We start from the raw sequence: 15,114 nt of genomic DNA, 5'->3' as shown, positions 1-15,114 counted from the left end.
TGAGTGAAATATTGGGAAGAATTGGGCTCATTAGACACAATTTTGGGCTGTGAATATGATTGATTCTCTGTTGGCCTCTGGTTCAGAAACAGGGTGAATATGCAGCAGTTCAAAGCATGGCATGGACCTGATCTATCCACCCATCCATCTATCTATGGATGGATCTGAACTATCTATCATCTATCTATCTATCTATCTATCTATCTATCTATCTATCTCTATCTATCTATCTATCTATCTATCTATCTATCTATCTATCTATCTGTCTGTCTTTCCATCCATCCATCTATCATCTATCTGTCTTTCCATCCATCCATCTATCTATCAATCAATCTATCATCTATTTGTCTGTCTTTCTTTCCATCCATCCATCCATCTATCTATATCTATCTTTCCATCCATCCATCCATCCATCTATCATTGAACTATCTTTCCATCCATCCATCTGTATTGCTCTCTGTCCTCCCTCCCTGCCCCCAAAATAGCTGTCAGAAATGACAAATTCCTGGTTGGGGCACCCTTCACATTTTTCTAAGTTCTGCAATAAAACAAGAAAAAGGAGATACTGCAGCTAATGTTTACTACTTGGTTGCTTCTCAGCAGTAACAGCTGCTAAGTAGCTTCAAAATAAACAAGAGCGTGTTAAGCAGGATTACTCTGTGCATAGTGTTTTATGTAGTTTAATTCTGTATATACATCCATGTCCCAAAGATGTGCAAACCTATTAAATTGGAAAGATAAAACAAGTGGTTTTTTTAAAAAAATCAACACAAATATCTGTTGTTTCTAGAACAGCCCTGTCAAATTTAATTTGCTTTAATGGAAAATCGCAGGAAATATATTGCAAGTTGATAGTATTTGCTTTGAGGTCCTTGGTGCTCTCTGAGCGTGCTTGTTTTTTTTGTTTTTTGTTTTTTGTTTGTTTAGGGAGCACGAAGGATCTCACAGTTCAAGCATTCTCTTCTATTAGTATTTGCTTTATTTAGAATCTGTTTCGTAAAGAGTAACAAAAAAGGTGTTCTTGTAAAACAAGATTCTTTCCTCCAAAGGTGAACAAAAAGTAGTTCAGAGTTAGTAGAATGGTTGCAGTATTTGTTATTGTTGTTAGTTGCGAAGTCGTGTCCGACCCATCGCGACAGTATTAGGAATTCCTAAAATGATTTTTGCATTTAAGAAAATAAAAGTAAACTCAGCTCGCTTCCAGTGCTCAGGAACAAATTCCTATGTTCAGTTCTGAGAGGCAACCAATTCTTTAATTATAAGGTATGTATTTGACCCCTGAATCTAGTGATTTATAAAACAGAAAACAGATAATGTCCATCTGTTCTGACCCCCTTCTTCCCTCGGCAACACAGAACACACTCCGGACCAAAACTACTTCAACAGGATTTATTGCACAGACAGACAGACAGATCCTTGGCAGCAATCCACCACGACAAGACTCTCAGAACCCTCCGACACAGAGACACGATAGCAGCTGTCCAGCATGCTAAGCTTCCAAGAGAGAACTTTCCGAATAGTTCCTTTGTTGACTTCTGCAAAGGGCGTATGCTCAATCAATCCTTTTATAGACTGAAGGGGAGCCTACTTATCAGCAGCTGAGAGCAATTACTGCCGGTAACTGCGCCCTTGCTCCTTGCGCCTGTGGGCCTGGCAATAACGGGCATCTAAGAACTCCCTGCTTATGTCTGAGTCACTGTCCCATGACTCCTCCCCACTGCTCCAAGGCATGGCATCCGGAGCCCCCCTCCTTTGGCTCTCACCACTGCTCCATGCCTCAGGCACCTCCTGGTGGCCGACCAGACTCTCCGATCCCTGCTCAGAGTCAGAACCCTGCCCAGGGTCCTCCAGAGCCGACTCATAGGGACCCCCGCTCTCGGAGTCTGGTGGCAGCTCCAACGGCTCCTGCTGGGCCACAACACCATCCCTGCTTTGATGGGGGGGGGGTAATTTCTCAAAATGTTTCATATTCGGCAGGTCAGGGACTCTCTTGCCCCCCCCCCCCATTTCTTCTCTTCCAAAAACTTCACACATAATCCACCAGGCAGATTATGCCCCTCACCCACCTATCCTTGGTTAACTGCTTATTCACAGCTATGTCCACAGCCATTATTCATTTTATTTATTTAGTTTGTCACTCATGTACAAGATAACAGGGATAAGAATAAACGTAAATAAGAACACAGGAAGTGGGTACAAATAAATGGGGACAGTAGGACAGAGACTTTAGGCACTCTGGTGCGCTTATGCACTCCCTAATTAATTAATTAATTAATTAATTAATCCTTAAGTTTCTTTTGTCAAATTCAGGATTCCCTTACATCCCTGGAGCTAAAACCAAAAATGACCTATTCATTAGTGATCAGGCATCCTGGTTCTTCCAGCATCAGCAGGTAGGCTTAAAACCTTTGTTGAAAGAGAAGATCACTTAAGAGATTCTTCTACGTCGATGTTGCTTTTTAAAAATTATTTGTTGCTTTAATCCTATTCCATTTGTCATCCAGAGAATTGGAAGAGGCGAGCCTTCCCTTCTATAGCACTCTTATTTTTATCTCTCACCAGTAGCAAGGTTTGTGTGCCAAGATTGTGTGCCAACAAGTCTCTTTCAGGATTTCTCTTTTTCCATGCCAAAATATCCCTAATCTGTTCTTTCAACTCTGCTAAAGGTGCTCTCATCACCATTATAACTGAGCGTAAAGAAGGATAAACTGAGAAATATGACGGATCCATGATACTCAATGAGTTCAATGACTCAAGATCATGGTGGGATGAAAGTAGACAATAAAAACCATAATCTGTCTAATATACCATATTTGTTCTGAGTATAAGACGCACCGGAGTATAAGACGCTCCAAGATTTTGAAGAAACAATTAAAAAAAAGTTTTTGCACTCTGCAGATCTCCCCCAAATGGCCTGTTTTTCACGAAAACAGGCCCGTTTTTAAAAAAGGCATAAATAGCCTTTAGGAGGCTTGGAGAGTGTTCCTGGGGTGTGCCCCCCAAAATGAGCAAAAGGGGGGGTCATTTCTTTGTAAAAACAGGCCCTTTTTAAAAAAATGGCATGCATAGCCTTTAGGAGGCTTATAGAGTGCTCCTGGGGGCGGGGGGGGCAAAATTGAGCAAAAAATAGCCCATTTTTCACTCATATCTGCCCTCACCAGCCCCCAGGAGCACTCTGAAAGTCTCCTAAAGGCTATGCACAGCCATTTTGGTGAAGGGGCGGGGTTTCTGGAGGCAAAAAAATACTGTATTCAGTGTATAAGATGCACCCAGATTTTCAGCCTCTTTTTTGAGGGGAAAAAGGTGCATCTTATACTCCGAAAAATACGGTACATTTGTTATTGCTGCTAAATTTACAAGCAAGATTGGCTGAAAAGTTCACCTGCCTATTAAACCTTGACCTTTGATTGGGGATTGTTGCTTGAATTCAATCCTGCCATCAAAGGTTATTTTTTTCCCCTTCAGGTTATGATAATGCAAAAGACAGCTAATTAAGTCTAGTTCTGCAGTATCTAGGCCTGTCTTGATAGCAACATGTCATCAATATCTTAGCTGATCTCAGAAATCCTAAGTAGAATGAAATCTGGTTATTATTTGAATGGGAACTCATCAGGAAAGTGAGAAATTACATAATGTCGAGATGTCATGCAGTGCATGCAGTGTTATCTTCTTTGAAACAATTGGTGGGTGGGTATTGTGCTGTACTATAAGTCCTCATTAATAAATGATACTTCTGGAGTATGTTTATAGTTTGGTACTCTTATTTTACAGAAATAAACGTGTTCAGATGGAGTAAGAAGCTGAAATAAGTGGACATTGTTCAGGGCAGAATGAAAAGCAATAAAATTTTGCTAGATAAAGGCTATATCTTGACTGGCATTGGCCTTTTAAGAGATCCCTACCCAATCCGGGGTCCTTCAAATTTGATGACCTCCATTCAACCTTTCCGTGGGTTAATGATAGCTGCCACTGAATAATAAGCAGTTTTAATCAATTGCCAGGTATGATTTTCCATTCCTCCTCTATTACAGAGGTGTCAAACTCGCAGCCCATGGGCCAGATGCATTATGCGCTGGCCACCCCCACCCCCCAGTTTAGTGAATGGGGAAAAAGTTGTGATACGACAATGTGACACCGAAAGTTTGACACCCCTGCTCTATTAGGTATTCATCGCTTGCTTTTAAATAGTTGAGTGAAGGGGCACAGATCAGCTGCATGGAAATATGATGAAATATGTATGTTGCTAAAAAGGTGGGATTATTTACAAAGCAAAAAGAATGGCAAGATTCACATATGTGCTTTTCACTCAAACTGAAATGCTTCCTGCTCTGGGTACGAAGTGAAACAGCCACACATGCATTTGCGATGTACACGGGGTTGGTGTTGGAAGAGGAATATTGTACAGTTTTAACCATGGTGGGAATGTTCATTTGGAAGGATACTGCAAAGAAAGTACAAGGCAGTTCCATGTAGAATAATGGTGTGAGCCTCTCTTCTTTTGGGCCAAGATTTGGAAGAATTTCCAAGAATTTCCTAAGGCTTATATGTCAAGTACTCTAACTTACAGAAAGTGAGTAAGTAAACCTGAAGTGATTGTGTCATCCCACACTGTGTCTTTCTTATCCAAACTTGTGCACAGTCTTTCACACATGACCCCCCACACACACACACACACTATTCATGCAGATCTGTATAGGGCAGAAGCCAGTTTTCTCACGTAGCAAATTATGCACACATAATACTAAACTTGCTAACTTTAACCACATAGAGTTTAGCACACTTCTATATGTTACACAGGTACATGCCAAAAGCACCCAAAACTGGTTCAATGACCGTGGGATTACTGTGCTGGATTGGCCTCTCCATTCTTCCGCCTTACACTGGGTCTTTGGTTTCCAAATGAGATGCAAAATTTGCTCTCATCAGAAAAGAGGACTTTGGACCAAGGAGCAACAGGACTTTGGACCACTGTGCTTCATTAAGACCAGGGTCAACGCAGCCATCTACCAGGAGATTTTGGAGCACTTCATGCTTCCTTCTGCAGACAAGATTTATGGGGATGCTGACTTCATTTTCCAGCTGCCCACACTGCCAAAAGCACCAAAACCTGGTTCAATGACCGTGGGATTACTGTGCTTGATTGGCCCGCAAACTCACCTGACCTGAATCCCATAGAGAATCCATGGGGCATTGCCAAGAGAAAGATGAGAGACATGAGACCGAACAATGCAGAAGAGCTGAAGGCCGCTATTGAAGCATCCTGGTCTTCCATAACACCTCAGCAGTGCCATAGGCTGATAGCTTCCATGCCACGCTGCATTGAGGCAGTAATTGCTGCAAAAGGGGCCCAAACCAAGTACTGAATACATATGCATGCTTATACTTTTCAGAGGTCCAATATTGTTCTATGTACAATCCTTGTTTTATTGATTGCATGTATTATTCTAATTTTCTGAGAAGGGGTTTTTGGGGTTTTAATGAGCTGTAGGCCATAATCATCACGATTATGACAAATCTCGGCTTGAACTATCTTGCTTTGCATGTAATGAGTCTTATCTCATATATTAGTTTCCCCTTTTAAGTTGCATTACTGAAATAAATGAACTTTTGCACGATATTCTAATTTTTCGAGTTTCACCTGTACTCACACATTCCTCCACATACTTCATTTACAGAATTCAACAGTAAGTATTTTCCTAAGCCTAATTGCAGCTAGTTGGAAGAAATATGTGGAAAGAGGAAGATTAAACATTCCTTGGGCAGCTTTGCTGCCACATTGCATCACCCAATCCTTTTTCTCATACTGCAATTTACATTTTTTTAAAAAAAGACTGCCATTAGCCTTACTTTTCAGATCTAATTGCTACATAGTTGGAAAGAGAATAGGAAGGAAAGGAATGGAGATTTCCACCTTACTCTCTGAATTCTCCAACAAGCCATGTTGAAGTCCATACATCTTTACTAAAGTTGAGAAATACCGCATTAGAGGCAGCGCAGGTTACTTCTTGCCAGTAGGTTGAAGTGTCTCTATTTCCCAACCTAGTGAAGAAAGTTAGCTCCCAGCCCTCCTAGAAGAATGAAATATTTTAGGAAATATTTAAAAGGCAGAATATTTCCCCTAAAAGAGAAATAGAAATCTTAAAGGAGACAGAAACTCAGCTCAGTCATTTTCCTCCTAGCTGGCTGATTTTAATTCATGCATGATCTTGCCCAACCAGTAATCTTCTAATAAACATAAAATCATCATGAACTTTAATGATGATTAGACTGGATACCAGCAAATGTTATGACTGCAAAGTCTAATCAGATTAATTAATACATTTAATTAATGTATTAAAGACACAGACTTCAACGGATAATTAGAACTTCAGAAAAAACAATTGCTACCAACTTGCCTTCCACTGAGGACCTATATACAAGTCATAAAGAGGGCTGTGAAAATATCTACAGACCCCTCACATCCTGGACATACATTATTTCAACTCCTACCCTCAAAATGACACTATAGGGCACTGCACACCAGAACAACAAGTCACAAGGACAGTTTTTTTCCCAAATGCCATCACTCTGCTAAACAACTAATTCCCACAACACTGTCAAATTATTTACTAAGACTGTATTACTATTAGTCTTCTCATCCTTCCTAGTACCTATATCTTCCCACTTATGACTATAACCATGTTGTTTGTATCTTTACAATTTATATTGTTTTATTTGTTTCCTAGTATGATTTGATTGCTTATTAGTAACCTATGACTATCACTAAGTGTTGTATCTTATGATTCTTGATGAATGTATTTTATTTTCTTTATGTACACTGAGAATCTATGCACCAAAGACAAATTCCTTGTGTGTCCAATCACACTTGTCGAATAAAGAATTCTATTCTATTCTATTCTATTCTATTCTATTCTATTCTATTCTATTCTATTCTACTCTACTCTACTCTACTCTACTCTACTCTACTCTACTCTACTTCTATTCTATTCTATTCTATTCTATTCTATTCTATTTATTTGGCTGTTCAGTTCATACATGGTGACTCCTAGTGGTGTACAACATGAAAAATCAACAGTATAAAAACCCCAGGAACCCCCTATCCCAAGAAACAGAATCATACAAGACACTTGATCAGCTCTGAATCCACACAGGGTCCCCAGGCCGGCTAGAAGGACCATGACCTCAGGGCCTTCTGGAAAAGTAAAGAGGGGGGGGACTTATTTCCAAGGAAATGATGTTCCAAAAGAACCACTACAAAGAAGGCCGTTTTTCTAGGTCCCATTAGATGTCCATTCTTAATAGACGGGATCCACAACATGTCCTGTCTTCCCACCTGGTGGGCTGGATAGATGTAATAGGGACGAGGCGGTCTTTTAAATGACCCTGACCCCAAGCCAGACAGGACTTTAAAGGTGATAACTAGCACTTTGAATTGCACCTGGAAGCGAATTGGCAACCAATACAGCTCTGGCAGAAGAAGAGACAGATGTGCACCTGGGTTTGCACAGAACTGTGCGGGCTGCTGCATTTTGGACCAACTGAAGCTCTTGGGCAGCCCCATGTAGGACACTTTAGGGGAGCTCTGTTTTGATCTAGGTTTCCCCAGCAACATGAAGCTGAGTCCTCGTCCTGATAAACTCCTTTTATTTAATTTACAATGACCTCCTCTCCAGCAGTCTTTCTTCTTCCACAGTCTTTCAAGATAGTTCACAATTACCAACCTTTATCAGGCTTGGAGAATGGCCAGACCGATATCTTTCAGACGCCATCATACTTGGGAAGAATGCAGGAATGAACTAATTGTCTCCTGCAAACACCCCTCCCCTTTCTGTCCCTTTTGATTCCCTTTATGGGAGGGGCCATTAACCGTCCACCTGTGGCTTTATTCCCAAGTCAACCCTTGTTCCTTAGCTGTTCCCTTCATCTTGCAACTCTGCACATGAACACACTGGAAACAGGCTCCAGCTGTTCTTCTGCCCCACTGATCTATGACTCCGAAGGCAGCTGATAACTGTCAGATGGCCCTGGCCCCATCTCTGCCTCCGATGCAGAGCACTCGTCAGAGCCTTCCCCAGACTCCAGAACTGGCCCATGTTCCTCCCCAACCTCCTCACTATCCAAATCTGGTGGGCCACAAGAAGCCCCATGTAGAACACATTAGAGTAGTCCAATTGGAGGTAATGAGAATATAGCTGATTGTGAGATGGGCCTCTTGGTCCGGGAATGAGCGCATAGCACAGATATTATTGGTTGTCAGTGCCTATTAGATAAAGATAAACACACTTCATATCATAAAGAAGAGATGAGCAGACTTTACATTATTTGGACCTGTTTCCTTATTTTAATAGGTCCCTTAGAACTCTCAACTAGAGCTATATGCCAAAACAAACACAAACGTAACTGAGAGTTAAAACAGGCCTGAGACCACCTCTTTGCTCTACATTAAACATCAAAATTGAACTGCTTTTCAGCCCTTCCACAGGATATCCCTGCCTACTTACGGTATCTTAAATAAGCAGGAATATCCTGTACCGTGGTAGGATTCACCTCCCTTCCCTACCGGTTCGCAAATGTGAGCTTGCACACGTGGCATCTGCGCATGTGCACCGCCTTCCTACGCATGTGCAGTGCTCGTGCATTATGTTGGGACAGGTGGGCGGAGCCTCCCACAGCCACCGTTACCGGTTCGCCCCGAACCGGAGAGAACTGGCTGAATACCACTTCTGATCCTGTGGAAGGGAGAGTGGTTATTTTGTTGCTTTTGCTAAACAATTAAGAAGAAAAAGTTCTTGCTAACACACAGCAACTTATTCACAGCAATACTTGAGGTATTGCTTTCCCCCTTTTTTAATGTTTTATATAAAATTGATTTTCTCTCTCTCTTTCTCCCTGCCTAGAAGATGCTGAAGTACAGGAGGAGGATTTGCTTGACTTTGAAATGGAAAATATATTAAACTTTAATTACAAATAACTTACCAAAACCAACTTCAGTTTTGCTGTGATTATAAAAAAAAATATTGGACTGGATTCGGATTGGTGGTTCTCTTTTGCCTATGGAAGGCATGTTCCTTCTGTGGAAGGACTACCTATTCATGCCCAAGAGTTTGAGTAGAAGACTGGGCAAAATGTTAATTTGAGCCTGGCCTCCTGTATATTCCTCTCACAGCATTTTCTGTCAATGTAATTTTTTCTTTCTTTTCTCGTACATTGAAGTAAGTGATCCAAGGAACGAGTGTGTTAAGAAATGAAAAATACTGAAATCACTCTGGGGATTAATTTTAATTTATGGGTTATATTGATTGGATGAGAAGCATCTATCTAATCATTTCAAATACTGAACCAAAGCTTGGAAAGAATCCTATCCATGTACTGGGCCCGCGGGAACGGATTCCATTGTAACTTCCTCCCGCCCCATATGTTCCATTTTAAAAAGAAATGTAATTATTGTGCAAACTCTTACACAAGGGGACTACTGTAGTAATTGTCTTGTACCTACTATCTGGATCAATGTATCTCAACCTTGGCAATTTTAGGGTGTGTGAACTCAAACTCCCAGATTTCTCCAGGCAGCATGGCTGTTTGGGGAATTCTGGGAGTTGAAATCTGCACATCGTAAGGTTGTAAATGATGTGGGTGAAAACAAGATGCTTTCCTTATGAAATTAGTCTGCCTTGCTTCTATTTTGTGGCAAATGATGATAAAGGGAATTCTCCCACTTAATCGGATGGTTATTTTGATATTACCTAGGGGAAAGATGAAGGAATTGTTATCGTAAAACTGACACAGTGACTTGCGGCTAAGCTAATCCACTTAATATGGATAAGTATAGTGCTACAATAATGCTTGTCCTATCCTTGGCACGTCACAGAATAAAATGGAGTAGTGCCAGATGAAATACTATGCTTTCACTCGGGATACTTTTATTGTACTTGTCTCAGAATCCAAGAATTAAGTCACCAAATATAATGTTAAAAAATAAGTATTTTTATACAAATACGGCGCATACACACACACACACATACACAAGAGAGAAAGCATTGTGAAGAAATACTACATACAACAATAAAATATATCCCAGTTTCCCCAAATCATTTCAAGTACTCAATATAAGGACTATTAATATACAATGGTATATCAGTGGTACTTGAAAAGTGCAAGAGTAGCATTTCAATAATAAAGCGTGTTTCACAGTTGTTCCAAATGATGGACATCCTGCTAGATTCAGCACTTGGGTGAAATGCGCCAGACAGGCAATTTATGCTTTTAAAAAGTGTGAAGTTTGTGTAAATGGGATTAATAGTGAATTAAACACCATAACAATCCAGGGACATTTCTATATGTATTAATAAATAAAGCAGTGTAAAACTAAAAGCTCTTTTACATTGAACCCAGCACTGGAAAAAAGCTTCCGATATGGTTGTGCATATTATCATGGGGGGTAGTGCATTTGTGGACCTCATCAATAAGCAACATAGACATGTGCCTCACTGCAGAATCTTGATTCATTGATTAAAAGAAGTCCAAGGTGTGGGGAGGACGTATAACTTTTAAACCACGATCAGAAGCCTTTGAGATAGGAGCAGAACAGTGGTGGGTTTCAAATTTTTTTAGAACCTCTTCTGTAGGTGTGGTCTGCTTTGTGGGAGTGGCTTGCCAGCCATGTGACTGGGTGGGAGTGGCTTGCTGACCATGTGACTGGGTGGGCGTGGCCAACTTGTAAAATGTGGTGAAACTCACTTAACAACGCTCTTGCTTAGCAACCAAAATGTTGGCTCAGAAACTCTGGCATTTGAAGCACGTAAGTCTTAAAGCTGTCAAGTTACAAGACCCTTGCACCCCTAACTCTTCAGAAAAAAACCCCCAGGAGTGTTCAAACTTGACAGCTTTAAGACTTGTGGACTTCAACTCCCAGAATTCCTCCTCTCGCTCTTCATCTTGATGATGTGCGGATGGGCAGAGGGAGGGAGCTGGAACTGGTTCTAAATGGCACTGTAGATTTGTGGAACCTCTTCTATAGAAGAGGTTAGAACTGGCAGGAACCCACCCCTGGAGCAGAATGTGTGTGTGCATGGATGAAGGGAACTGATTTCAAGAGAAGTTATATCTGGTTTTTCATAATCCGCAAATGGGTTTTGTTCATGGCAATACTTGCTTTTTAAAAATTAATTTCATATGAAAAATGTAAGACTAGAAATCAATGTAATCAGAGTCCTTTGTATTATATTTATATTAATTTTTTTTCCAGTTCAACTACAGCAGGGGTGTCAAACTCAAGGGCCGAGGGTCAGATCTGGCCTGGAGGGTACTTAGATCTGGGCCGTGGGGCTGCCCTGGAACCAGCAAAGGCCTGGCCCACAGTGCCTCTGCCAGTGAAAATGGAAATTGGGAGGGCCGCACATGCCCTGGCCCTCAAGCTCCATTTTCACTGGCAGAGGGTTGCAGAAGGCCGTTGCATCTGAAAACGGAGCTTGGGAGCCCATTTTTGTTGACAGAGTGCTCGGGCCAGCGCAAGTGCCCCTGACACAAGTGATGTCGAGCTGGCTACACCCACCCTGGCCATGCCCCCCCCCAACTCCCAAGGTCAAATACAATCCTGATGTGGTCCTCAATGAAATAGAGTTTGACACTCCTGAACTACAGATTCTGGAATCATGGGTCATAATGCACCCAAAAAAATGTAATCTATAGAACACCCATAATTCTATGTGTGCGAAACCACCACCACCCCGCTTTTGGCATGCGATGGACCAGTTTTTCACCATCCCAGGCTTCAGAGGCTTTTTAGGAGCCTGCGGTGGGCGAAAATGGCCTCCCCTCTCCCCCGGAGGCTCTCTGGCAGCTTCCGGAGGCTTCTGGAATGGACTTCTGGGTTGCCCTTAGGGCCGCTTTTCTCCCTCCGAAGCCTTCAGTGAAGCCTCCTGAAGCCTCTGGAGGGCAAAAGACAGTCTAAAATGCAGGCCAAAGTCAGCTGGCCAGCGCGCGCATGCACACTGGAGCTGACTGAGCAATGCCTCGCATGCCCTAACAAATGGCTCCGTGTGCCATCACGGCTACAGAACTTCACAGACTGCCTTTGGTGTAAAGTGTTATTTCTCAGCTTAACCTACACTACAGTTACTGTTATTTCTGGGATTGAAAAAGAATTCTACAAATGCTATTTTGAACTTCTTGAGGTGAAGAGAACAGAAATCCATCACTTCATAAATGGGCAAGCAGGCAGTTCTGGGGAGGAAACAGCAAACTAAAGAAAACAAAGTGGTGATTTTGTTGTTATTGTTCTTATTTTATACATCACACTAACTGATAATCCAGCGTTGTCCTGATATTTATTTATAGGGAGGAAATGTCTGAACCAAACGTAATTTCTAACGTTGGATTTTCCCTCTTACCAGAGAGAGCCCTCTTGTGGAGTACTGTGAAGCCGTTACCATGGCAACTCCACTGCGCTGTACAGTAGAAGCCATTTTAGGGCAGGACAGTAGAAGTCATTTTAAGGTACAACAGGTTGTATCTTAACAAAACACACACACACACGTTCCAGAGTTATGCTGGAGCATACACAAAGACACACAGCCATGTGTGTATGTTTGTGTGTGTGTGTGTGTGTGTGTGTGTGTATAAAGCTTATTGTGAGATTCTTCTGTATTTCATTTCTTTCTATTTGAAAATGACAAGGAAGTGTGTTATTAGTTTTCAGAAGTTGTGCTCATGGGACTTCAGAAATGCTGAAGAGATATGAGGCTCAGTTTTTCAAATCTACTGCAATTCAGGAAAGCAACAGTTTTCAGTCCATAGCTTTTGTATATAAAAGAGACAATGCAGACAGGGCAAAACATTTAATACATTTTTAAAAGGGTAGGCTTGGCAGCTTTAGGAATGAAAATGAATAAATATAAAATATTTATGTTCTAATTATTCTATTCCCCACTCATCATCTCTAGTCAGCAGTGATTACAAATAGAATTAAACAGCAAAGACTTTTTCTTTTTAAGTAATTGACATGCATCTCAGTAAATGCATATTCTTTTCCCAGTTTTAATCTCTTGCCATTCTCTTTAGAGAGCTAAGAAAACAAAATGGGGATCCTAAAATACTTACCTGCAAAAAAGCCACTTGAACACGATGGAATAAATTATAAATTAATCTGGTCAGGATTGAGCTATGGAATTGCTATAGAATAGAATAACAGAATTGGAAGGAACCTTGGAGGTCTTCTAGTCTAACCCTCTGCAGGAAACCCTACACCACTTCAGCCAAATGGATATCCAACATCTTCTTAAAAACTTCCAGTGTTGGAGCATTTACAAATTCTGGAGGCAAGCTGTTCCACTGATTAATTGTTCTGTCAGGAAATTTCTCCTTAGTTCTAAGTTGCTTCTCTCCTTAATTAGTTTCCACCCATTGCTTCTTGTCCTACCCTCAGGTGCCTTGGAGAATAGCTTGACTCCCTCTTCTTTGTGGCAACCCCTGAGATATTGGAACACTGCTATCATGTCTCCCCTAGTCCTTCTTTCTCTTAAACTAAACATACCCAGTTCCTGCAACCGTTCTTCATATGTTTCAGCCTCCAGTCCCCTAATCATCTTTGTTGCTCTTCTCTGCACTCTTTCTAGAGTCTCCACATCTTTTCTACATCATGGCGACCAAAACTGGATGCAGTATTTCAAGTGTGGCCTTACCAAGGCATTATAAAGTGGTATTGATGATCTACCCTTTTCTCTAATTGCGAAAATTATCACACTGTCTTCCTTTGAATTATGGGCTTCCAACTTCTGCTATATTCAATCAAATTAGTAATCTAATGAATAGCATTCTCAGATTTTGTAGATGGAGGCGGGGGGTTACGATGCTGGCAACTGAAAAGGCCAGCGGGATGCTGATTGCTATTTGCCAGATGGGAGAATAGCAAATCCCAAACAACATTACCATGTTATTAGTAGTAAAATTAAATATAAGATGATGATTTGGTTATGATACAGTTTCTCCTTGGTTTTTCTTCACATTTTCATTCATTTAATTCTATTATTCATGCTGGTTTACTATTTATTGCCCAAAATACTGTAGAGTTCATACTAAACAAAAACCTTTTAGTAATAGTCAATTCATTCAGAGGTAGGGAATCTGGGATCTTCTACATTTTATTAACCATTTCCTTTTATCACAGGGAAACGATGCTGGGATTTGTCATTCAGTAACATCTCCAGGTATGTGAGTTAGTTAAAGGTATTGTACAAAGGTATTCTCAGTTAAATTATCAGGACTGACAAGAGAATTCTGCATGTCAGAAATGCTACAAATAATTGGTTAGAAACTCTAACTGCAGATGGGCTACTAAATAATTTTAAAAAGATATCCTCTTACTTCAGTGTTTTTAATATCCTCACCATAACAGATTAACAGAGTAGGAAGGGACCTTATAGATAATCTTGTCCAATCTGCCCCCCCCTCCCACCCAAGCAGGAGACCCTGTATCATTTCCAATCTTTTCTTGAAAGCCTCCAGTGATGAAGCTCCCACAACTTCCAAAGGCAACTTCCATTGGTTGATTGTTCTCACTGTCAGAAAATTTCTCCTTATTTCTAGGTTAAATCTCTCCTTGATCAGTTTCCACCCATTATTCCTTGTCTGGCCTTCGGGTGCCTTGGAAAATAGCTTGACCCCTTCCTCTCTGTGGCAGCCCCTCAGATATGGAAACACTGCTATCATGTCTCCCTGGTCCTTAATACAATAATACAATAGTAGAGTTGGAAGGGACCTTGGAGGTCTTCTAGTCCAACCCCCTGCCTAAGCAGGAAACCCTATACCGTTTCAGACAAATGGCTATCCAACATCTTCTTAAAGACTTCCAGTGTTGGGGCATTCACAACTTCTGGAGGCAAGCTGTTCCACTGATTAATTGTTCTAACTGTCAGGAAATTTCTCCTCAGTTCTAAGTTTCCTTGATTAGTTTCCACCCATTGCTTCTTGTTCTACCCTCAGGTGCCTTGGAGAATAGTTTGACTCCCTCTTCTTTGTGGCAACCCCTGATATATTGGAACAATGCTATCATGTCTCCCCTAGTCCTTCTTTTCATTAAGCTAGACATACCCAGTTCCTGCAACCGTTCTTCATATG

Source organism: Natrix helvetica, assembly GCF_964273705.1.
Source record: "Natrix helvetica genome assembly, chromosome: 4".
Classification (NCBI taxonomy): Eukaryota; Metazoa; Chordata; class Lepidosauria; order Squamata; family Natricidae; genus Natrix; species Natrix helvetica.
Note: the sequence above shows the minus strand (reverse complement) of the source record.